This window comes from Rana temporaria, chromosome 6 (assembly GCF_905171775.1).
Source record: "Rana temporaria chromosome 6, aRanTem1.1, whole genome shotgun sequence".
In the NCBI taxonomy this organism is placed as follows: domain Eukaryota; kingdom Metazoa; phylum Chordata; class Amphibia; order Anura; family Ranidae; genus Rana; species Rana temporaria.
Genome location: NC_053494.1, coordinates 95,981,950 through 96,004,891, shown reverse-complemented (window position 1 = coordinate 96,004,891; position 22,942 = coordinate 95,981,950). Strand labels below are relative to the sequence as shown.

The following is a 22,942-nucleotide window of genomic DNA, read 5'->3' as shown; positions in this document are numbered from 1 at the left end:
GGCGCAGTGTCAGGCAGGAGGTGGCCGGGCCCAGTGGTAGCACCCAATCATAGGTGGCCCCCCTCTGCCTTAGAACCAAAAGGCCCAGGAAGGTGAGTCACACAGAGGAGGCACCACTGAGACTCATTAGGGAGGCAACTGATGTCCTCAGAGCTCCCTCCGACGCTGAAGAGGCCTATGGCTGCTATGTGACCACAAGACTAGTAAACGTGGAGGAGGGCCAACGCATCCTCTGTGAGGGGATTATTGGTCAGGCCCTTCAGAAGGCGGTGAGGGGCCAGCTGACTGAGACCACTCATCTATGTGATCTCACCCATCCTTCTCCTCCTGCCACTAGTCCACCACCAGAGCCACAGCCTACAAAGAAGCATGCAGTGAGGCATAGAGGGAACGTTGCAGGGAGCCGTGGAGGGGGAAACTGCAGGGAAGCATGGAGGGAATGCTGCAGGGAAGAAAAGAAAGTGATTGCCTGGCTTCAGTCTGGTCTGACAGAAGACGCAGTCTGCTGTAGTACCACAGACTGGGTACATATATGTCTTCTGCTGCTGCTCCTGATTTCTGGGATTTGTGGACCAGATTGTGCTCCCTATTATATGGACTCCTCAAGATACCAATTTTATTTTCTACACACTTGATGTCTGCCTTGGGGTCCAAAAGGCTTTGCAAATTCAAGCACTTTCTCCATCATTGCCTTCCTCTTTATTTTGTTACCCAGAATAAATGGATATTTGATTTTCTTAAGATACTTGCCTATGTGTTTTTCTTAAAAAAGGTCAGTTTGTTTGTGAGTAGGCAGGTACATTTCATAAATACAATGTCAAATTAACAAGGGACACCAACCAACCTCCTTGAGGTAAAAAAAAATACAAGGTAATAATGTTGTTGTGGTAACTTAACCAAAAATAAAATTTGGAGATCACGAGAAAATATTAAAAACCCAAAAAACATCTTGATTAAAATCACAAACAAATCACAAACAAATATAAAAATTAAAACCATTATTATGAAGATCTAGCTTTAAAATCAAATATGAATATTCATGAGATCACAAGAAACAATGAAGAAACACATTTGTCAGAACTCTGTGTGAATATCAGCAGCAAAATAACTTCTTTATTGTAGCATTAGAAAGAATAAAGCAATGCGTTGCATTAAATCAGAGGTGTCAAACTCAATTTCATCGTGGGCTGCATTAGCATTTTGATTGCCCTCAAAAGTATCTGTAAGATTGGATGTCCAGCGCATCTCCTCCCCTTTATATTAGATGTCAAGAGCCACCCTACCATCAGAAGTTGAGTCCCACACTCTCCCTTACATCACAGTGCAGCCTCTTTTCTTATGCTGCTGATGGGAAGAAGCTGGGTGCATTGCTTGAAAGCAGAAAGTAAGGGTCTGTAGGAGGACCAGAAGAGGGCTGGAGCTCTCCTGCAGTTGCAGGAGAGGTGCGAGGGCAGGGATGGACTGGGACAAAAATATGGCCCTGGACTTCATCCAGACTGGCCCACTTTGACAGGTCTCTCCCATGGTGGCCGGACAACTCCCGCACCCCCCCGGCCACCCAAGCCCCCTCTCCCCCTTCACTAGCCATTCTACTTTATTAGAGTAGAATGGCTGGTACTGGTACTCTTATAGGCAGTACCAGTGGGGAAGCTAGACATTATTTCACCCGGGGCAAAGAAGTTCCAGCCGGCCCACCGAGCCATCGGCCCACCGGGAAACTCCCTGTAGTCCCAATGGCCAGTCCATCCCTGTGCGAGGGCCACATGAAATGGCCTTGAGGGCCGGATTCAGCCCGCGGGCCTTGTGTTTGACACCTGTGCATTAAACGATACAATAATTTGCAGCATGACGAATGTGCTATCTCCATTAACACTAGTTTTACCAGTCCGAGCGCTTCCGTCTCTTATTCTGAGCATGCATGTTTTTTTTCTCCATCGGAGTTCCACACAGATGAACGGAATTTCCGATAGAATTTTTTTCCATCGGAAAAAAAGAGAACATGTTCTCTTTCTAAGTCCGTCTGACTTTTTCGATCGGAAATTCCGATCGTGTGTACAAGGCATAAGTTTGCCATTTTTGTCCCCAAAGAATTGTTGTTTAGCATTGTGAACTGACAGTCTAGTGACCCCTTCTAGATATGTAGTGCCCTCTTAGAGGCCTATAGTAAGTCAAAGTTCATTATTGAGGGATCTGAGGCATATTTATTCGTTCTATTCTGAACTCCAGACTGTAGGTGCACTGTAAAGGGCCTGCTGATTCGTTTTGACAGATTTAATGGCAGAAATATAGTGGCCCCTAGTATAAGCCTTGAAGGCATCCCAGGTGACCTCTGGAGAGGAGGATCGTTAATTAGTGCTCCAATATTCTTTTAGAATGGGTGGAGTTTTCCCGACACATGAAATTAATTAGTGACAGGGGAGATAGCTCAGCACACAGCTTGTCTATTCAGTATCTTCCTCCGTTCCTTTCCTCCAATCAGCTCTCACACACTAACTGTAGCCCCCTCCTCTGTGCTGCTGACAGATGAAGAAGGAATTTATCACAATTCTGCACTTTTGAAGGGATGTAGAGAAGAGAAGATTGCAAATAAACACGTAAAACTGATGTAGGAGAATTAATTTCATCTCTGTGAATCCCCTGAGGCCAGTCACATCACTGGGTATATGAGAGGGTTTACAACCACTTTAACCATTTCCCTACCGTCCATAGTCATATGACTTCCACAGATGGGATCTCCCATCCTCGGTGGACGTCATATGACGTCATGGGCTTCCCAGCCGTCTAAGGGGCGTGAGCACGCCCGCGGCATCGTGCGGGGCCCGGTGTGCGTGCCCGGCGGCCGCGATGTCCACAATCACGGCAGGACTGTGGATCTGTGTGTGTAAACAGATCCACAGATCCTGATTCCCAAAAATCAGCTTGTGCTGTAACGAATCACAGCACAGTGATTGGACACAAGAGGCAGGATTTATGATTTCTCCAATCACAAGTAGGGGGTGGGATTGTGCTCCTCCAGTTATTCCCGGCCAGGACAAGTACTATCAATGAGTAAAGCGGTGATGTGGCAGCCTTTTTTGGGGGCATCGGATTGGCCCGGGGTTGGCTGTGTCAGTTTCATTCCGGGACACTGTATTGTCCTGGAATGAATGTGCCTGGGACAGACCTGCAAAATGCGGCACTGTCCCGGGCAATCCGGGACACATGGTCACCCTAGTATTGTTCTGGAATGAATGTGCCCGGGACAGGCCTGCAAAATGGGGGACTGTCCCGGGCAATGCGGGACACGTGTTCATCCTAGCCGGCGCTCCTGTGCCCTCTATGGATGCACTGCCACTGAACCTAGGTCTTCTATCCAACTATCAGCACACCTGATAGTCTCTCCATCCTGCCTCTCCCCTACCCAGTCTGAGTGCAGCTGTACAGAGGATATTAATTTACACTACTTACATTTCAAATACTTGTAGTGATTAAAAACAGCAGCATCTGTATGGATCTTCCTACACATCTGAGCACTTATACAGAGATGGATGCATGGCCCCAAGACACACTCCATCTCTATCCAGGACCATGCATCTGGCTTGTACAGATGTAAACACTCAGATGTGTGCAAAGACCCATACAGCTGCTGCATCTGTCAGCCTTTCATTGATTTTAAACAGGCTGCTGGTGGTGGCTGCAAGGAATATCTGTCACTTCCAGTGCATAAACACAAGCTGCATGACTAGCCTACGAGGACCTGTTAATGAGCCCTTTGTAGTTAAATAGTAGATATTCCAAAGTCTTTACATCAAACCAAAAAGAGGGATAACTGAGGAGTGGTGATACACTTGGGCATGCTTGGACTAGGATCCAAACCCATGTGGGCGAGCCTGCCAATGAGCTGTCACCTGTATGGGCCAATCATCTACAACTCAGGCATTCCCTGTCCGACAGCTACATATACAATGAGGGAAAAAAAGTATTTGACCCCCTGCTGATTTTGTCTGTTTGCCCACTGACAAATAAATTATCAGTCTATAATTTTAATGGTAGGTTTATTTTAACAACGAGAGGCAGAACAATAACAACAAAATCCAGAAAAACACTTTTCAAAAAAGTTATGAATTGATTTGCATTTTAATGAGTGAAATAAGTATTTGACCCCTTCACAGAACATGACTTAGTACTTGGTGGCAAACCCCTTGTTGGCAATCCCAGAGGTCAGGGAGGTTCTGATCCTAGTACTAAGACACCTGAGCTCACCACTGCTGGGGGGAGACTTGGTGACAAAGAAAAATGGACAGTCCCTCCAAATTAGGGTGACCAGACATCCCCGGTTTCCGGGGACAGTCCCCGGATTGAGAACACTGTCACCGGACCAAGTCTGTCCCCGGTTTTGTCCCCGGATTGGATTTGAACAGGGGCTGGGACAATTTCAAAGATTGTCATTGCAGAATTAAAAAAAAAATCTAAATTACACACTCACGCTCTGCCGCTGCTATTAGCTTAGGGGGGTGTTTTTTTCCCCCCATTATCTGTGCCCCTTTCTGATGAGCATGTGCTGGTCGGAGCGGAGGGAATATTTCTTCAGTTTCGGGTGCATGCCCATTCAGCTTGGCTTGCATGTTCTTCTGCCTTGGCTCAAGTCCCGGCCAACCGCCTGCCTGTTTCTCTCCTTGCCTTCCCTGGCGGAGTGATCTTTCTCCGCTCCCCACCCAGTAGTAGCCGGGGCTACTACTGGGTGGGTAGCCGGAGCTATGACTAAGCACTAGATCTTGGTGCAAAAAGCGTTAGCTGTACATCCCACTGTCTGCTGTGTTTTGTAGTGCTTTTATCCTTTTCACCATTAAAGGCAACCTTATAGGGTTTTTTTGGTGTGCGGCTGTCCATATATTTTTCCTCCTATTTTTGCCCAGAGAGTAAGACTTGACAGGCTGTGAGGCGGGCAGCGGTGGCGATGGGCAGAGAGTCGCTGATTGCCGCCATTACTAGTAAAAAATAATAATATGTCCCTGGATTTAAAGCGGGAGTTCACCCATTTGTTAAATTTTTTTTTTCTCCCCTTAGATTCCTGCTCGTTCGGTCTAGGGGAATCGGCTATTTGTATTAAAATATGAGCAGTACTTACCCGTTTTCGAGATGCATCTTCTTCCGTCGCTTCCGGGTATGGGTCTTCGGGAGCGGGCGTTCCTTCTTGATTGACAGTCTTCCGAGAGGCTTCCGACGGTCGCATCCATCGCGTCACTCGTAGCCGAAAGAAGCCGAACGTCGGTGCGGCTCTATACTGCGCCTGCGCACCGACGTTCGGCTTCTTTCGGAAAATCGTGACGCGATGGATGCGACCGTCGGAAGCCTCTCGGAAGACTGTCAATCAAGAAGGAACGCCCATTCCCGCAGCCCATACCCGGAAGCGACGGAGAAGATGCATCTCGTAAACGGGTAAGTACTGCACATATTTTAAAACAAATAGCCGATTCCCCTAGAGAAAACGAGCAGGAATCTAAGGGGAAAAAGTGCCCTCTAAGGGTGAACCCCCGCTTTAATTAAAAAAATCTGGTCACCTTACTCCAAATGAGAACCAGTTGTGAACTCTGGATATATAATGCTTGCAAATAACATTTCTGCGTTTCCTATCATGTGCCTTTAAATGTCTGCACACATTCTGATAGGAGGATTTGTGACATCCGCACATTACTACATTGTTGAACATCCTGCCTGTTTTGTGAATGAATAATAAAGTTTGTTGTAAAGCATTTTTTTTTTTTGCTAGCAATAAACTTTATTCCACTAAACTCAGCCCGCACAATCTGGACAACGTCCGCCTCCTATAGGTGAAATCACTTCACTGCGAGCAAGCTGCTTGAGAAGAGGCGGTTCAGGTAATACGGGGCACTGACTGTTCTGTGACAGAGCTACGGGCTCCGTTCACCTTTGTTGTATGTGGTGTGAGGGGGAGGGGCAGCCCGTTGTACCACAAAGACCTTCTAATGTGATACGTGAGGGAGTGACTTGTAACAGCGGAGGGGAGACCTCTGGTCTGGCTTATCACATGTGTATGAAAGAAAAGCAAATACAAGTGTTTGTACCATGTCAATGGGGATGGCAAGCTCATAGAGTTAGTATGTAGGGCTGTGAAGAACATTCCACACCTCTTCATGTTATTGGGCTCACTAATGCCAAATGTGTTCTGTCACTTCCATAAACCAGCAATTTATTAGAATAAAAAGCGACCAATAAAACACATACTTACAAAGGTGAATAAGTATACAGCAAGTACATGGAAGGGTGAAATGAGGTAGAGCATCCAAGTGTTTCTGTGGCCTCACATGGGTACACTAACATGTTTTAAGAGCTGCCAGCGTAGCCAAATGCCTCATGTTTAAATGCAGCAAAGCACACTGAGGTCCTACCCAAGCAACAGGAAGGGTAAAGCCCTTGTGGTTGGGGGCGAACCTTGGTGTGCTTTGTTACATTTAATCACCTCCCGCCTGGCCTATAGCAGAATGACGGCTGGGAAGAGGTTCAGTTATCCTGACTGGGCATCATATGATGCAGTGTTGCCAACCGTCTGTATTTTTTCTGACAGTTCGTAAAAACGGGCACTTTTTTCCCCTGTTCGTAAATGTCTGTGTTTGCCTGAATGTGCCAGTAAAAAAAGCCGAGATCGGTTCAGCTTGGAACTGTGCATGGAGATTGGAGGCAGGGAGTGATGGTGGCTGCAGTGGCACCGCAGAGGGGGATGGAGGCAGGGGGCAATGGAGGCAGGGGGAGATTGGAGGCAGGAGGTGTTGGTGGCACCACAGAGGGGGATGGTGGCACCGCAGAGGGTGAGGGATGGAGACAGGGGTTGTTGGTGGCACAGCAGAGGGGGATGGAGGCAGGGGACGATGGAGGCAGGGGGTGATTGGAGGCAGAGGGAGATTGGAGGCAGGGGGAGATTGTGGCACCGCAGAGGGGGGTGAAGGCAGGGGGTGTTGGTGGCAGGGGGTGATTGGAGGCAGGGGGAGATTTTGGCACCGCAGAGGGGGGTGAAGGCAGGGGGTGTTGGTGGCAGAGGGGGATGGAGGCAGGGGGTGATTTGACTAAATAATTTGCCCTTTATTTTATCAAAAATAGCAAAAATATGTTTTTTTACCTTAATATCTACCTTAAATCACATTGCTATTTGCCTAGCATACTTGTTTGTAGCCTAAATACGGAAATTTGGACCTAAAAATGTAATTTAGTAACTTTTTTGAAATGCCAGTAAAAACATGGCTGCGCCAGTAAATTTTGGGTGTCGTGCCAGTAAATTTCAATCTGGTAGGTTGGCAACACTGATATGATGTCCAGCAGGACAAGCCACAATCGCATGCCCATGGGGGCGCGGCGATCGGTGGTGTGTCAGTTTGACACACTGTATCTCCGATCTAGGTAAATAGCCTCTGACAGGGGCTCTTTACCACATGATCAGCTGTGTCCAATCCACAGTGTAAACAGGAAAAGCCGTGTATCGGCTTTTCCTCTACTTGCGCTGACAAACGTGAGTAGAGGAGAGCCGATCAGCTGATATCCTGATGGGGGGGAGGGGTCTGCACTGATTTATTATCAGTGCAGCCCCCCCCCCCAGGACGCCCACCCAGGACCACCAGGGATGCCACCAATGATTCCCACCCATGGCCACCAAGGATGCCCACCCATGACCACCAGGTAAGCCCACAAGTCCACCATGGATAGCAATCATTGCCCATTAGTGATGGCACTTTGTGCCCATCAGTGATGCCTGCCAGCACCTCCGATCTGTGTTGCCTATCAGTGCCGCCTATATGTGTCCTCCAGTGCCACCTATGAGTTCCCATCGGTGCTGCTTATCAGTGCCACCTATCAGTGCTGCATATAAGTGCCAACTCATCAGTGCCAATCAGTACTGCCTCAGTGCCCACCAGTGAAGGAGAGAACGTACTTATTTACAAAGTTTTGTAACAGTAACAAAGAAAAGAAATTAAATTTTTTGATAAAAATGTTGTTTGGGTACAGCGTCGCATGACCGCGCAACTGTCATTAAAAATGCGATAGTGCTGAAAATTGGTCTGGGCAGGAAGGTGTATAAGTGCCCTGTATTGAAGGGGTTAAACATGAGGCATTTGGTTGTGCTGGTAAGCACAGCTGTGAAGAAAGGGAAGCACCCCTGAAACGCGTTTAGTGTGCATATGTGAGGCCGCAGAAACACTTGGATGTTCTACCTCATGTTATCCTTCCATGTTCTTGCTGTATACTTATTCACCTTTGTGAGTATGCATTTTATTGGTTGCTTTTTAGATCAATAAATTCAGTTTTCACTCAGATAATGCACTAGGGATTTGCGCACTCCCCTTCTATGTTTTTGTAGTTTTACATGGGACATCCCTATCCGAGGAGGGCTGCATCCACCAGGCATTGGACCGTGTTTGTGATGTCATATTGGTTGGCTTTCCCTCTGGCGAAGACCACTGAGCGCTGGGAGTATTTGGCTGTCTTTTCTTATACAACAATGAGTACAGAGCCGTAAAATAAAAATAGAACATTTGAGTGCAGTCATTTAAACTCACATATACACATACGTACATTTATGTCCCTATATGCGTGTCTTCGCAAGGTCTTTATGGAACATTTTCCTCGGGAGACTTCTCCTTACTTCCTGTTTCTGTGACCTCACTGGAGGGAGACTTCCTGATTCTGTGACCCCCACTGGAAAGTCTTCCTTTTTCTGTGACGCCACTGTAAGGAGACATCCTGTTTCTGTGACCCCACTGGAGGAAGTCTACCCCTCAATGCCTTTCTTGCTGAACTATAAATGTGTTCTTGTCTGTGACCCCATGGGTATAAGTTTCAAATCATTTCCTTTAGTATGACTACAGTCTCTGATCAATTAGTTTATCTGCTGTTGTGGGTGGAGGGGTAGTGATACTCAGAGGAGAGAGAATTACATATTTAACCCCTTCAATACCAGGCTTTAAAACCCACCTCCATACCGGGCCTATTCTGGCACTTCTCTCCTACATGTACAAATCATCATTCTTTTGCTAGAATTTTACTCAGAACCCCCAAACATTGTATATGTTTTTTTAGCAGACACCCTAGGGAATAAAATGGCGGTCATTGCAACTTTTTATCTTGCATGGTATTTGCGCAATGATTTTTCAACCGCCTTTTTTTTGGAAAAAAAATGGTTTCATGAATTAAAAAATAACAAAACAGTAAAGTTAGCCCAATTTTTTTGTAAAATATGAAAGATGATGTTACGCCGAGTAAATAGATACCTAACATGTCATGCTTTAAAATTGAGCACACTCATGGAATGGCGCCAAACTTCGTTACTTGAAAATCTCCATAGGCGACGATTTTTTTTTTTTTTTTTACAGGTTACCAGTTTAGAGTTACAGAGAAGGTCTGGTGCTAGAATTGTTGCACACGCTCTAACGCACGCATGTGTGGTTTGAACGACGTTTACATACATGGGTGGGCAGGGCTGGTGCAAGGATTTTTGACACCCTAGGCGAAACCTAATTTTGACGCCCCCCCCCCCTCACACACACACACACATTGACTCCGCCCCTCGCTAAAAAATTAGCGTGACCCATTTCTTTAATAGTGGTCCACAGGTTTGCACCTGTGCTTCTGGACCTTCTCACCCCATCACTGTATCACTCTGCATGCCTGTTCCCCTCTGCACACACCCCCTCCCCCTGTACATCTGTCCCCCACACACATCTGCTACCCCTCTGTAACCCCCTTGCACACCTGTCCCCCCTACACACATATCTGTTTCCCCTTTGTACCCCCTGCACGCCTGTCCCTTCCACACACACATCTGTACCCCCCTGCACATCGCCCCCCCCCCACACACACACATCTGTACCCCCCTGGACATCTGCCCCCCACACATATCAGTACCCCCTGCACGTCGGCCCCCCCCAAACACATATCAGTACCCCCCTGCACACACATTCAGTACCCCCCTGCACATCTGCCCCCCCCACACATATCAGTACCCCCCTGCACGTCCGTCCCCCACACACACATATCAGTACCCCCCTGCACGTCTGCCCCCCCAAAACACATATTAGTACCCCCCGGGCCTGCACGCCCCCCCCCCCGCACACATTCAGTACCCCCCTGCACATCTGCCCCCCCAAACACATATCAGTACCCCCCTGCACATCCGTCCCTGTCCCCCCCCCCCCCACACACACATATCAGTACCCCCCCTGCATGTCTGCCCCCCCCACACACATCAGTACCCCCCCTGCATGTCTGCCCCCCCACACACACACCAGTAACCCCCTGCACGTCTGCCTAAGCCGCCCCCCGTCCGTCCCTGTCCCCCACACACACACATATCAGTACCTCCCTGCACATCTGTCCCCTCCCCACACACATATCAGTACCCCCCCTGCATGTCTGCCCCCCCACACACATCAGTATGCCCCCTGCATGTCTGCCCCCCCCCCACACACATCAGTACCCCCCCTGCATGTCTGCCCCCCCACACACATCAGTACCCCCCTGCATGTCTGCCTCCCCCCACACACATCAGTACCCCCCCCCTGCATGTCTGCCCCCCCCCCCACACACATCAGTACCCCCCCTGCATGTCTGCCCCCCCACACATATCAGTACCCCCTCTGCATGTCTGCCCCCCCACACACACCAGTACCCCCCTGCACGTCTGCCTAAGCCGCCCCCCCACATATCAGTTCCCCCCTGTGTACACAGTGCAATGCACTATTAACTTAACAGAATCCATGCAGAGTAAGAAGCCTGTTCCCCTCTGCACACACCCCCTCCCCCTGTACATCTGTCCCCCACACACATCTGCTACCCCTCTGTAACCCCCTTGCACACCTGTCCCCCCTACACACATATCTGTTTCCCCTTTGTACCCCCTGCACGCCTGTCCCTTACACACACACACACACACACACACACACACACACACACACACACACACACACACACACACATCTGTTCCCCTCTGTACCCCCCTGCACATCGCCCCCCCCCCCCCCCCACACACACACACACACACATCTGTCCATCTGTACCCCCCTGCACATCTGCCCCCCACACATATCAGTACCCCATGCACGTCTGCCCTCCCCAAACACATATCAGTACCCCCCTGCACACACATTCAGTACCCCCCTGCACATCTGCCCCCCCCCCCACACATATCAGTATCCCCCTGCACGTCCGTCCCCATCCCCCACACACACATATCAGTACCCCCCTGCACGTCTGCCCCCGCAAAACAAATATCAGTACCCCCCGGGCCTGCACGCCCCCCCCCCCCCCGCACACATTCAGTACCCCCCTGCACATCTGCCCCCCCAAACACATATCAGTACCCCCCTGCACGTCCGTCCCTGTCCCCCCCCCACACACATATCAGTACCCCCCCTGCATGTCTGCCCTCCCCCACACACATCAGTACCCCCCCTGCATGTCTGCCCCCCCCCACACACATCAGTACCCCCCCTGCATGTCTGCCCCCCCACACATATCAGTACCCCCCCTGCATGTCTGCCCCCCACACACACACACCAGTAACCCCCTGCACGTCTGCCTAAGCCGCCCCCCGTCCGTCCCTGTCCCCCACACACGCACATATCAGTACCTCCCTGCACATCTGTCCCCCCCCCACACACATATCAGTACCTCCCTGCACATCTGTCCCCCCCCACACACATATCAGTACCCCCCCTGCATGTCTGCCCCCCCACACACATCAGTACCCCCCCTGCATGTCTGCCCCCCCCCCCCCCACACACATCAGTACCCCCCCCTGCATGTCTGCCCCCCCCCACACACATCAGTACCCCCCCTGCATGTCTGCCCCCCCACACATATCAGTACCCCCTCTGCATGTCTGCCCCCCCCACACACACACCAGTACCCCCCCTGCACGTCTGCCCCCCCACATATCAGTTCCCCCCTGTGTACACAGTGCAATGCACTATTAACTTAACAGAATCCATGCAGAGTAAGAAGCAGAGTCAGTGTTTGCTTTTTTGTGACTGGGTGCAGGCTACAGCACGGAGCGCTGCCTGTGCCTTCCACTATACCTGAGCCAGCGGCGGTGATTACTTTACTCCGGGTCCAGGAGAGTGGCGCTGCCCCTGCCTGTCCTTTCAAACCAGATCCCCGAGCGCCCAGGAGGAGGGGGGAGCGGATATCACGGCAAGCCCGCCGTGATTACACTACATGCAGCCACAGGGCTGAGGGCTCCCATCTCATCCGCCCCCGATCATGCGGCACTTCCGGCCGGCTGCTTCTCATCCCAGCTCTCTTCCCTCAGACCATCTTCTCACTGCCGCCGCCGCGCCGCTACTGCAGGCTGGGGATAGAGCGGTCCATCTGTATTCACAGGCGCAACCGACGGTCCTGGTGGGATTTTAATAATCTGAATCCCAGCGAGTGGCTGGGGATCCGGATTTTGGGGCTCCCCCTAATCTGGCGCTCTAGGCAGCCACCTGATCTGCCTATTGCTAGCGCCGGCCCTGTGGGTGGGACTTACGTGTGCGTTCGCTTCTGAGCGCGAGCTACCAGGGACAGGGGCGTTTTAATTTTTTTTTTATTATTTATTTTTTATTTTACGTATTTATTTATTTTTTACACTTTTTTTTTTCGATCGTGTAAACATCCCTTGTAATAGGAATAGTGTGTGACAGGTCCTCTTTAAGGAGAGATGCGGGGTCAATGCGACCCCACATCTCTCCTCCAGGCTGGAAAGAACGAGATTGTAAAAAAAATTCACAGATCTCATTCTTGCTAGCCGCAATTGCGGTTTGTTTACTTACGGGTACCCGGGCGTGACGTCATCACATCGCGCCCGGGCCTCCGACGGTCATAGAGATGACTGGTGACCATCTGGTCACCAGTCATCTCTATCTCTATGCTTTACATCCGGCGGATGCCGATCATCTGAATGATGCCTCTAGGTGCAGGCATCATTCAGATATCACCGCACAAAGTACAGGACGTCATATGACGTCCACCCTGGATAAGAGATCCCCTTTGTGGACATCATATGACAGCGTGCGGTATTGAAGTGGTTAATGAAAGTAGACTACATAGAATGAAGTAAACATTTTGTAAATGCATGCTTTACATTTCTAAGACCCCTTTCACACTGGAGCGGTTTGCAGGCGCTATTGTGCTAAAAATAGCCTGAGGGCTTTCACACTGGAGCAGTGCGCAGGCAGGACAGAAAAAAAAAGTCCTGTTAGCCGCATCTTTGGAGCGGTGAAGGAGCCGTGTGTATACCGCTCCTGCCCATTGAAATCAATGGGACAGCGCGGGTATACCGCCGGCAATGCGCCTCTTTTAACCCTTTCTCGGCCGCTAGCAGGGGTAAAACCACTCCCGCTAGCGGCCAAATAGCGCTGCGAAATTAGCGGTAAAGTGCCACTAAAAATAGCAGCGCTTTACCGCCACCGCACCTCCCGCCCCAGTGTGAAAGGGGCCTAAGACTCATCTAACTGTCCTGCTGTGTAGTGTAGAGCAGTGTGGCTTGAGAATTGAGGAGGTGTGATTTTTTTTTTTTACTTTTTTTTTTATCCTAGATACAAAACATATCATGCTTTGAAATTGTGCACGCCCGTGCAAAAGCAGCCACTTTAACAGCAACCACTTTAAATGTAAATAAGAGGTCTGGTGCTAGAATTACTGCTCATAATCAGACATTTGCGATGATACCTTACATGTGTGGGACGATCGCCGCTTGCGTGTGTGCGGGACCAAAGCACGCATTTGCCTTTGCTCGCAAGCACAAGAGGATGGGGGCACTTCAATTATTTTTTGGGGGGGTTTTGTTGCTATAATTTTTTGCTTTGCTTTATTTGATTTTTTTTAACACTTTTATTGCTGTCACAGGGTATGTTAACATCCTTGTGACAGCAATAAGCATGTGACCTCCTCTACACAAGATCTATTTTTGAATGCTTTCGATTTTCCACAGATGGTTTCTGAGTAAACCGGAAGTGATGTTATGGCATGTCATCACTTCCGGGTTACTATTACGAACAGCCAATCAAAGCCAATGGGACAGCAGAGCCAGAGAGAGCCATGGGAGGGGGGCCGTCCCCTCCCACTGCTTGTAATAGAAACCGATCTGCTGGTGAGCCTCTCCAATTGTTGTTACAAGAAAGCCGACCGCTGGCTCGATACGATACTGGGGTGATTCCTGTAGCTGCAGGCATCCTGCCAGTATAACACTGAAAGTCCAGCTATGTACAGGTGGCTGGATGGGAAGTGGTTAAGTCTCCTCTCACATTACTGACTTACTAAATGACATCAGCATGGATGTCACATCACTTCCGCAAACCAAATCTTTGTAAAACCGAGTTGTAATGTTGCCCCCTGCCCTTCTCCCTTCAATTTTTCCATTAATATTAATTAAACAACTATCAGTCCCTTCCCTCAAGCCAGGGAGGGTGTGAGGTGTAATCCTAGACTCTGACTTGTTCTTTCAGCCCCAGATCCTGTCACTATCAGCAGACTGTAGACTTCATCTCTGTAACATCTCTTTAAAATTCACCCCTTTGGCCCCGTACACACGACCAGTTTCCTCGGCAGAATTCAGCTTCCGACCGAGTTTCTGGCTGAATTCTGCCGAGAAACCCGGCCGTGTGTACACTTTCGGCCGAGGAAGCCGACGAGGACCTCGGCGAGGAAATAGAGAACATGTTCTCTATTTCCTCGTTGTTCTATGGGAGAACTCGGCCCGCCGAGGTCCTCGGCGGCTTCAGGGCTGAACTGGCCGAGGAACTCGATGTGTTTGGCACGTCGAGTTCCTCGGCCGTGTGTACGGGGCCTTTGACTATTGTAACCATCTCTACACAGGGTATCTCTTCTTCTGTCTGTAATGAATGCTGCTGCCAGACTTATCAACCTTACCAACTGGTCAGTGTCTACCACCCCTCTCTGCCAATCCTTCCACTGGCTTCTGATTGCCCAGCGATATTAAATTAAACTGCTAACAAAAACATACAAAGCTATTCACAGCTTTGCCTGAGCTGCATCACCAATCTTGTCTCCAAATATCACCCAAACAGTCCTCCTCCCAAAACTTCATGCTCTCAAGCTTTCTTGTTTTCTTCTCCCATGAATTTCTCCAGAGCCACTCCCGTCCTCTGGAACTCTCTATCTCAGTCTGTCCGGCTGTCTCCTACTATGTTCACATTTAGGCGATCCTCTTCAGGGAAGCCTATCCAACTGAACTGAACTTTTAATACTTCCATCAACTCATCCCTCACAGTTATAACCGTTTGAACCATTTGCCCCACTCTATTAGAATGTAAGCTCTTATGAGCAGGGCACTCTTAACCCTCTTGTTATAACTGCCTCCCTTTATATTGTAAAGCACTGTGCAAACTGTTGATGCTATATACAGTGCTCAGCATAAATGAGTACACCCCAAAAGATTTGTCAGAAAACCTTTTACTTTTCTTTCAGAATCAACATTTTCTATGGGACATTATACTACAATATACTTCCACAAATGTGGGCCATTGATTGCAACCAAGATTTGTTAATTTGTACACACCAAATGTATTTCTCTTCCGTTCATGGACGGACACAGCAGCATTTGACCTTAGGGTATTATATCCTTCCTTCCAGGAGAGACTAGGCAGAAAACAGCACTTTAAGTGTTAAAACACTTTCCTCAGTACAGTCCCAGGGGGCGTGGTCCCTCGGGTATAACCCACTCTCTGACTCAGCAGTTTTGTTCTGCCTAGTGTCAGGAGTAGACATGGCCTTCTGGAGTCCATGTATTCTGGAATTTTTTTGCGATTTTTTTTTTTTCGCTTTTATCTTGTTTTGTTCCTGCATTTTTGAATCCTGAGATTCTACTATCAACTGCCGAATGGGTGACAGGCTGGATCTTGATCCTTGTAGTCCCCCCATGCTCGGCCATCGAGCGTGTGCCGGCCCTCAGCTCAGCTCTGGGTCGTCCACTACATGCCCCGTTGCTCCAGGGGTGGCTGGGGAACTACATGTTCCAGGGCACACATATGACCGGTCCCTATGGCTTTGTCACAGTGTGTCTGGCCGACAGCCATGCCATTTAGCGGAAGTTGGTTCTGTCCGGAATGCCTCCAGCCAGGTCGCAGGATGGGTAAGTAGTGGCCCCTTGCCCTGGCAAGGTGGTATAGCTGGTGCTTCCCTGGGGAGGTCGAATGAGGGTCCGCCCTGCTTTCCTCTCTCCCTTCCTCTCCCTCCTCCATGCTGGGTGGCGGCTGTAAGGGGGGACCCTCCTGGGTTTTCTGTCACTACCGGGGACCGTGTACTGTGAGGTGCTGTTGTTTTTTTGTTGGGGGAGTTGCTGTATGTGCTGGGCTGTGTCTTTCTGCTGTGTCACTGTGTTTAAACGCGTGTATGGCCGCCATTTTGCCGCGGACGCGGTTTGCATAGGTCGGCGGCCATTTTCTTGTGGCCCGGATGCTGTTTTTTCCTGCATACGGCGGCCATCTTGGAAACGTCTTGGCCTCTAGTGCCTGAAATAGCGCAGAAAAAGCCTGCAAATCACTTCCTGAGGGAAAGCGCAGCCAGCACTTGTCAGCGCTTCAGCTAACACTACAACCGGGAGGGTAGTGAGTTCCCTGGGGGCCCTCTGCTCTCTGTTTTGTGCATACGGCAGCCATCTTGGAAACGTCTTGGCCTCTAGTGCCTGAAATAGCGCAGAAAAAGCCTGCAAATCACTTCCTGAGGGACAGCGCAGCCAGCACTTGTCAGCGCTTCAGCTAACACTACAACCGGGAGGGTAGTGAGTTCCCTGGGGGCCCTCTGCTCTCTGTTTTGCAGCCAGGAGGGTGACCGGTGGGTGTCTGCCTTGCAGTACTAAGGAGGCATAAGCGGTGGGTCAACATGGAAGACGCTCCCTTTGAGGAAGAGGCTTCTACCCCAACCATGCCTGAGTTAACCCTTAGTGCCCCTGCCCCGACCGTCTCTGTAGAGGCGATGACGGCAGTCCTTGAGGCGTTTCTCGCCAGGATTGAAGCGACAAGTGGCCAGAAGGGGGGTAAAAAGCGCCCCCTCCCTGCACCTGCTTCTGGGGATGTCTCTGACACAGAATCAGGCCTTGCTATTGCGTCTGGCTCTGGTTCTGTCATGTCAGAGGCGATTCAGTTTGCATGTGTTGCGCTATATAAGTTTCTCACTCACTCACTCAGATGATGCAGGCTTAGCCCACGTGGACAGTGAGGATGACTCTGCTTCAGGGTCAGCGCATGATAAGGAATTTGTTGGAGCTCTTATCACTGCGGTGCGGCCTACTCAAAAACTTGAGGATTTGGCGGAGGCATCGGATGTGCCGGTCTCTTTCGGGTTCCACAAGCCACCCCGCACCACAAAAGTGTTTCCTTGTGTTCCATATCTGGACAAATTGTTGTACAAGGAATGGGATAAGCCGCAGAAAGATTTTGCTGTTCCAAAATCCTTTGCGACCCGTTATCCCTTTGAGGAAGACTTTTTAAAAAAGTGGGTCTCTCCTCCGTCAGTGGACCCCCCCTGTGTCCAGACTAAGCAAAGCCACCACGTTGCCTGTGGAAGGGGCTCCCGTCTTTAAGGACCCCGCAGATAGGAGAGCGGAGGCTGTGGCCCGCTCTCTTTTCACAGTAGTGGGTTCGGCAGTGAGATTGGTTTTGGCCGGGGCTCTGGTACTGCACAGGCAAAGGTCTTGTTACAGGAGCTGGAGGCGCAGAATGCTTCTGAGACCTGTGTAGACCTGGCTGAACAGTTGGTTCAGGGCCTGAAGTTTGTCTGTGAGTCGGCCCTGGATACGTTCCCTTTGCTCTCCAGGGCCTCTGCCTACGCGGTGGTACTACGTCGCCTTGTGTGGCTGAAGTGTTGGTCGGCGGACCAGTCCTCAAAGAAGGCTTTGGTGGATTTACCCTTTAAGGGTGAACAGCTTTTTGGGGCGTCCCCGGATGACATCATAAAGGATGCCACAGGTGGCAAGAGCACACTGCTCCCACAGTCTGGGAAGGGCAAGGAGCCTCTCCGTAAGCAAGGGCCCTCCTTTACTACCTCCAAGTTTTTTTTTTCGCCCGCCCAGTGCGGCCGGAAAAAGTTTTCAAGGCGCTAAGACTCCCGCTGCAGGGCAGCAGCGCACCTGGTACCGCAAGCCTGTGGACAAACCTGCTTCCGCATGAAGGTCTGCCCCCGCCCGCGTCTCGGGTGGGTGGCCGGCTTCGCAAATTTGCGGCTCGGTGGAGGTCTCTTCTTTCCGACCGCTGGGTTTGCAAGGTAGTTTCCTCGGGGTACAAGATATAAGGGCAGATCCACATACATCTGCGCCGGGCGCAGTGTATGTAAGATACGCTACGCCGCTGTAACTTACTTTGCATTGGTTTGAATCCTGAAAGAATTTGCACCGTAAGTTACGGCGGCGTAGTGTATCTCTCGCTGCGTAATGGCGCGGAATTCAAATTCGGCGGGTAGGGGGCGTGTTTCATTTAAATGAATCGCGTCCCCGCGCCGAACGTACTGCGCATGCGCCGTCCCTAAAATATCCCAGGGTGCATTGCTCCAAATGACGTCGCAAGGACGTCATTTTTTTCGACGTGAGCGTAAATGGCGTCCAGCCCCATTCACGGACGACTTACGCAAACGACGTAAAAAATTCAAAATGCGAAGGGGGAACGACGGCCATACTTAACATTGAGTACGCCACCATATAGCGGCTTTAACTATACGCCGGAAAAAGCCGAACGAAAACGACGTAAAAAAATGCGACGGCCGGTCGTACGTTCGTGGATCGTCGGAAATAGCTAATTTGCATACTCGACGCGGATTACGACGGGAACGCCACCTAGCGGACGCCGAAAAATTGCATCTAAGATCCGACGGCGTACGAAGACGTACGCCTGTCGGATCTAGCCGAGATGCCGTTGTATCTTGTTTTGAGGATTCAAAACAAAGATACGACGCGGGAATTTTGAAATTACGCCGGCGTATCAGTAGATACGCTGGCGTAATTTCTTTGTGGATCTACCCCATAGTTTCTCTCTTGTCCACCAAACAGATTTTTTCCTTGCTTCCTCCGGATCGCCGTAAGGATCTGTCAGGGACTTCCAGGATCTACTGGTCAGGGGAGTGATTGTGTCGGTTCCCTCGATGGAATGGTTTCAGGGGTTTTACTCCAATCTGTTTGTAGTCCCCAAGAATGAAGGGGTTCGTCCAATCCTGGACCTCAAGGCCCTAAAATGTTTTGTCAAAGTGCAAAAATTCAGGATGGAGTCGATTCGCTCGGTAGTAGCAGCGCTCCATCAGGGGGACTTTATGGCGTCCTTGGACATCAGGGACGCATACCTACATGTTCCCATATTTTTATTATTATCATTATACAGGATTTATATAGCGCCAATAGTTTGCGCAGCGCTTTATATGCACAAAGCACTAGAGATTTCTGCGCTTTGCGATCGGAGAGGACCACTTTCAATTTGTGGCCCTCCCGTTCGGCCTGGCCTCTGCACCACGGGTCTTCACCAAGGTGCTCGCCCCGATTCTAGCCCTGCTGAGGCAGCGCGGGATCGCTATCGTAGGATACCTGGACGACCTTCTCCTGAGAGCTTCCTCAAGCTCAGAGTTAGAAGAGGATGTGTCCATCACGTGTCAGACTCTCCGAGAGTTCGGCTGGCTTCTGAATATCCCGAAGTCAGTGTTGGTACCGTCTCAGCGGCTGGAATACCTAGGGCTAGTACTGGATTCCTCGGAGGCGAGAGTTTTTCTCCCAACGGAGAAACTTCAGACACTACAATCTGCGGTGCAGCGGTTGTCGACCCAGAAGTGGTCATCTCTTCGATTCTGCATAAGGGTTCTGGGTCTGATGGTGGCCTCTTTCGAGGCAGTCCCGTATGCCCAATTCCACACCCGGGTGCTACAGAAGGAAATTCTGTCTCGATGGGACAAGCTCCCTTCATCTCTGGATTATCAGATTCGGATGAGTCAACTGGTTAAGTCCTCCCTGGTGTGGTGGCTGAGGTCTCCGGTGCTTTGGACCGGGAAGTCGTTTCTGCCGTGCCATTGGACAGTGGTCACGACGGATGCCAGCCTCTCTGGTTGGGGGGGGTGTTTGGGGCACCCAGTCAGCCCAGGGGCACTGGACTCAGGAGGAGTCCTGCCTTCCAATCAATGTACTGGAGCTCCGAGCAATCAAGTTGTGCCTTGCCAGGTGGTCCCTGGATCTGCAGGACCGTCCGGTCAGGATCCAGTCCGACAACGCCACGGCCGTGGTGTACGTCAATCATCAGGGAGGCACACGGAGCTCAGTTGCAGCGATGGAAGTCACGCACATCATTCGGTGGGCCGAAAGGTCCGTTCCGGCTCTGTCGGCCGTGTACATTCCGGGAGTACAGAATTGGCAAGCCGACTACCTAAGTCGCCAAACACTAGACCAAGGAGAGTGGTCACTTCACCCGGAGGTGTTTCAGAGTCTGTGCCGAAAGTGGGGCACTCCAGACGTGGACCTCCTGGCGTCCCGTCTCAATCGGTAGGTGTCACGGTTCGTGGCCAGGTCAAAGGACCCATGGGCGGACGCGTCAGACGCGTTGGTGGCACCTTGGGGTCACTATCGCCTAATCTACGCCTTCCCTCCTCTGAAGCTTCTTCCTCGCCTGCTGCGCAGAGTGGAAGCCGAGGGGATTCCAACAATCCTGATCGCCCAGGATTGGCCGCGCCGCTCCTGGTACGCGGACCTGGTGCGTCTGGTGGCAGACGTCCCTTGGCGTCTACCCCTGAGAGAAGATCTTCTGTCGCAGGGTCCGATCTTCCACTCTGCTTTACAGTCGCTGGCTTTAATGGCGTGGCTGTTGAGAGCCAGGTACTGAAGGACCGTGGCCTGTCAGGCTCGGTGATCTCTACAATGCTGCGTGCACGGAAGTCTACTTCACGAAAGATTTACCATCGTACATGGAAGGCCTACATCTCTATGTGTGAAGAGATGAAATGGCATCCCCGTACATACGTGGTGTCCCGGATTCTGCTGTTCTTACAGTGTGGAGTGGATCAGTCTCTCGCCTTAAGTACGGTTAAGAGTCATGCCGCGTACACACCATCACTTTATGTGATGAAAAAAAATGACGTTTTTAAAAACGTCACTTTAATTGACTGTGTGTGGTGGAAAACGTCGTTTTATGTCTTGTAAAAAACAACCAAAAAAAATTGAAGCATGCTTCAATTTTATGTCGTTTTTCAAAAGTGCACTTTTTACTTCACAGAAATTGACCGTGTGTAGCAAAAAACGTCGTTTTCTAAGATGTTTTTTCATCCACGCATGCCCAGAAGCTACTTATGAAGCAAGCTTCAATGGTAAAACGTGGTGGAACGTAACCTCACTTTGCAAGATCATTGTGAGAAAACGATGGTGTGTAGGCAACTTCGTCTTTGAAAATTGAAGTTTCAAAAACGTCATTTTTTACTTCACAGAAAGTGTCGTTTTTTTTCATCACATAAAGTGATGGTGTGTATGCGGCATTAGATTTCGGCTCTAGCTGTTTACTTTCAGCGTCCCTTGGCGGCGCACTCCCTGGTGCGTACGTTTGTGCAGGGGGTCCGGCATGTGGCCCCTCCTGTGCGTCCTCCACTGCCCCCATGGGACCTGAATTTAGTCCTCTCGGTGCTTCAAGACGCTCCCTTTGAGGACATTCGAAAGATCCCTTTGTTGACTCTATCACAGAAGGTGTTTTTTCTGGTAGCAATTACCTCAGTCAGAAGGGTGTCTGAACTGGCGGCCTTGTCCTGCAAGGCTCCCTACTTGGTCATCCACAAGGATAAGGTGGTGCTGTGGCCGCAGCCATCTTTTCTCCCAAAGGTCGTTTCGGCTTTTCAAACTCCGGTTTTGTTTGGGGTGTAGCTTGGTTTGCTGTGTTGTTTTCCCACCCCTCAAATTTTTTTTACACTGCTTGGGGATGTCCCTAAGGTCAAATGCTGCTGTGTCCGTCCATGAATGGAAGAGAAAATAGGATTTTTGTACTCGCCATGAAATCCATTTCTCTGAGTTCATGGACGGACACAGCACCCACCCCTCCTTTTGTTTGTCCTGCTTGTTACGAACTGGAGCTGCTGAGTCAGAGAGTGGGTTATACCCGAGGGACCACGCCCCCTGGGAGGAGCTGTACTGAGGAAAGTGTTTTAACACTTAAAGTGCTGTTTTCTGCCTAGTCTCTCCTGGAAGGAAGGATATAATACCCTAAGGTCAAATGCTGCTATGTCCGTCCATGAACTCCGAGAAATGGATTTTACGGTGAGTACAAAAATACTATTTTTTCCTAACAAATTTATTCAAGACCATGTTACAAAAATGAATATGCCCCAATAAAAGTCTTAGGGCCCTTTCACACTAGCGGACCGTATGTCCACATTTTCATCCGTCCGTTTGCGGATGAAAACGGGACATACATGGGTCCCTATGTGATTACGGGTGTCAGCGGATGAACATTCAAACCGATGAAGTTGCAGCCTCACATCTGCATAATACAGTGAATTTGATAATAGTTTTTTTGTTTTGGGGAGTATTTTATTTTTGCATCAACTAATTTGAGTAAAACTGAAGTTTTTGTAATCTAAGTTATATTATTAAAGCGGGGGTTCACCCCAAAAAAAAAATTTAACATTACATTCAGCCGAGTTGTCAGAATGACAATCGGCTGTTTTTTTTTTATTTTATCCCCGTACATACCGTATTTTCACCGCCGCTTCCGGGTATGTCTTCTGCGGGACTGGGCATTCCTAATTGATTGACAGGCTTCCGACAGTCGCATACAGCGCGTCACGAGTTGCCGAAAGAAGCCGGACCGCGAGTCGGCTCTATACGGCGCCTGCGCACCGACGTTCGGCTTCTTTCGGCAACTCATGATGCGCAGTATGCGACGGTCGGAAGCCTGTCAATCAATTAGGAACGCCCAGTCCCGCAGAAGACATACCCGGAAGCGGCGGTGAAAAT

The 22,942-nt window shown here is 50.0% G+C and overlaps 1 protein-coding gene across 1 annotated transcript in view; it reads left to right on the top strand.

The window, feature by feature from the left end:
- The first annotated feature begins 5,770 nt into the window (after positions 1-5,770).
- Positions 5,771-22,942, top strand: part of MPG (N-methylpurine DNA glycosylase) — a 47,456-nt gene continuing 30,284 nt past the window's right edge. The window contains exon 1 of the mRNA XM_040357019.1: positions 5,771-5,858. The gene's annotated coding sequence lies outside the window, so the exon portion shown is untranslated. The remainder of the gene's footprint in view (positions 5,859-22,942) is intronic.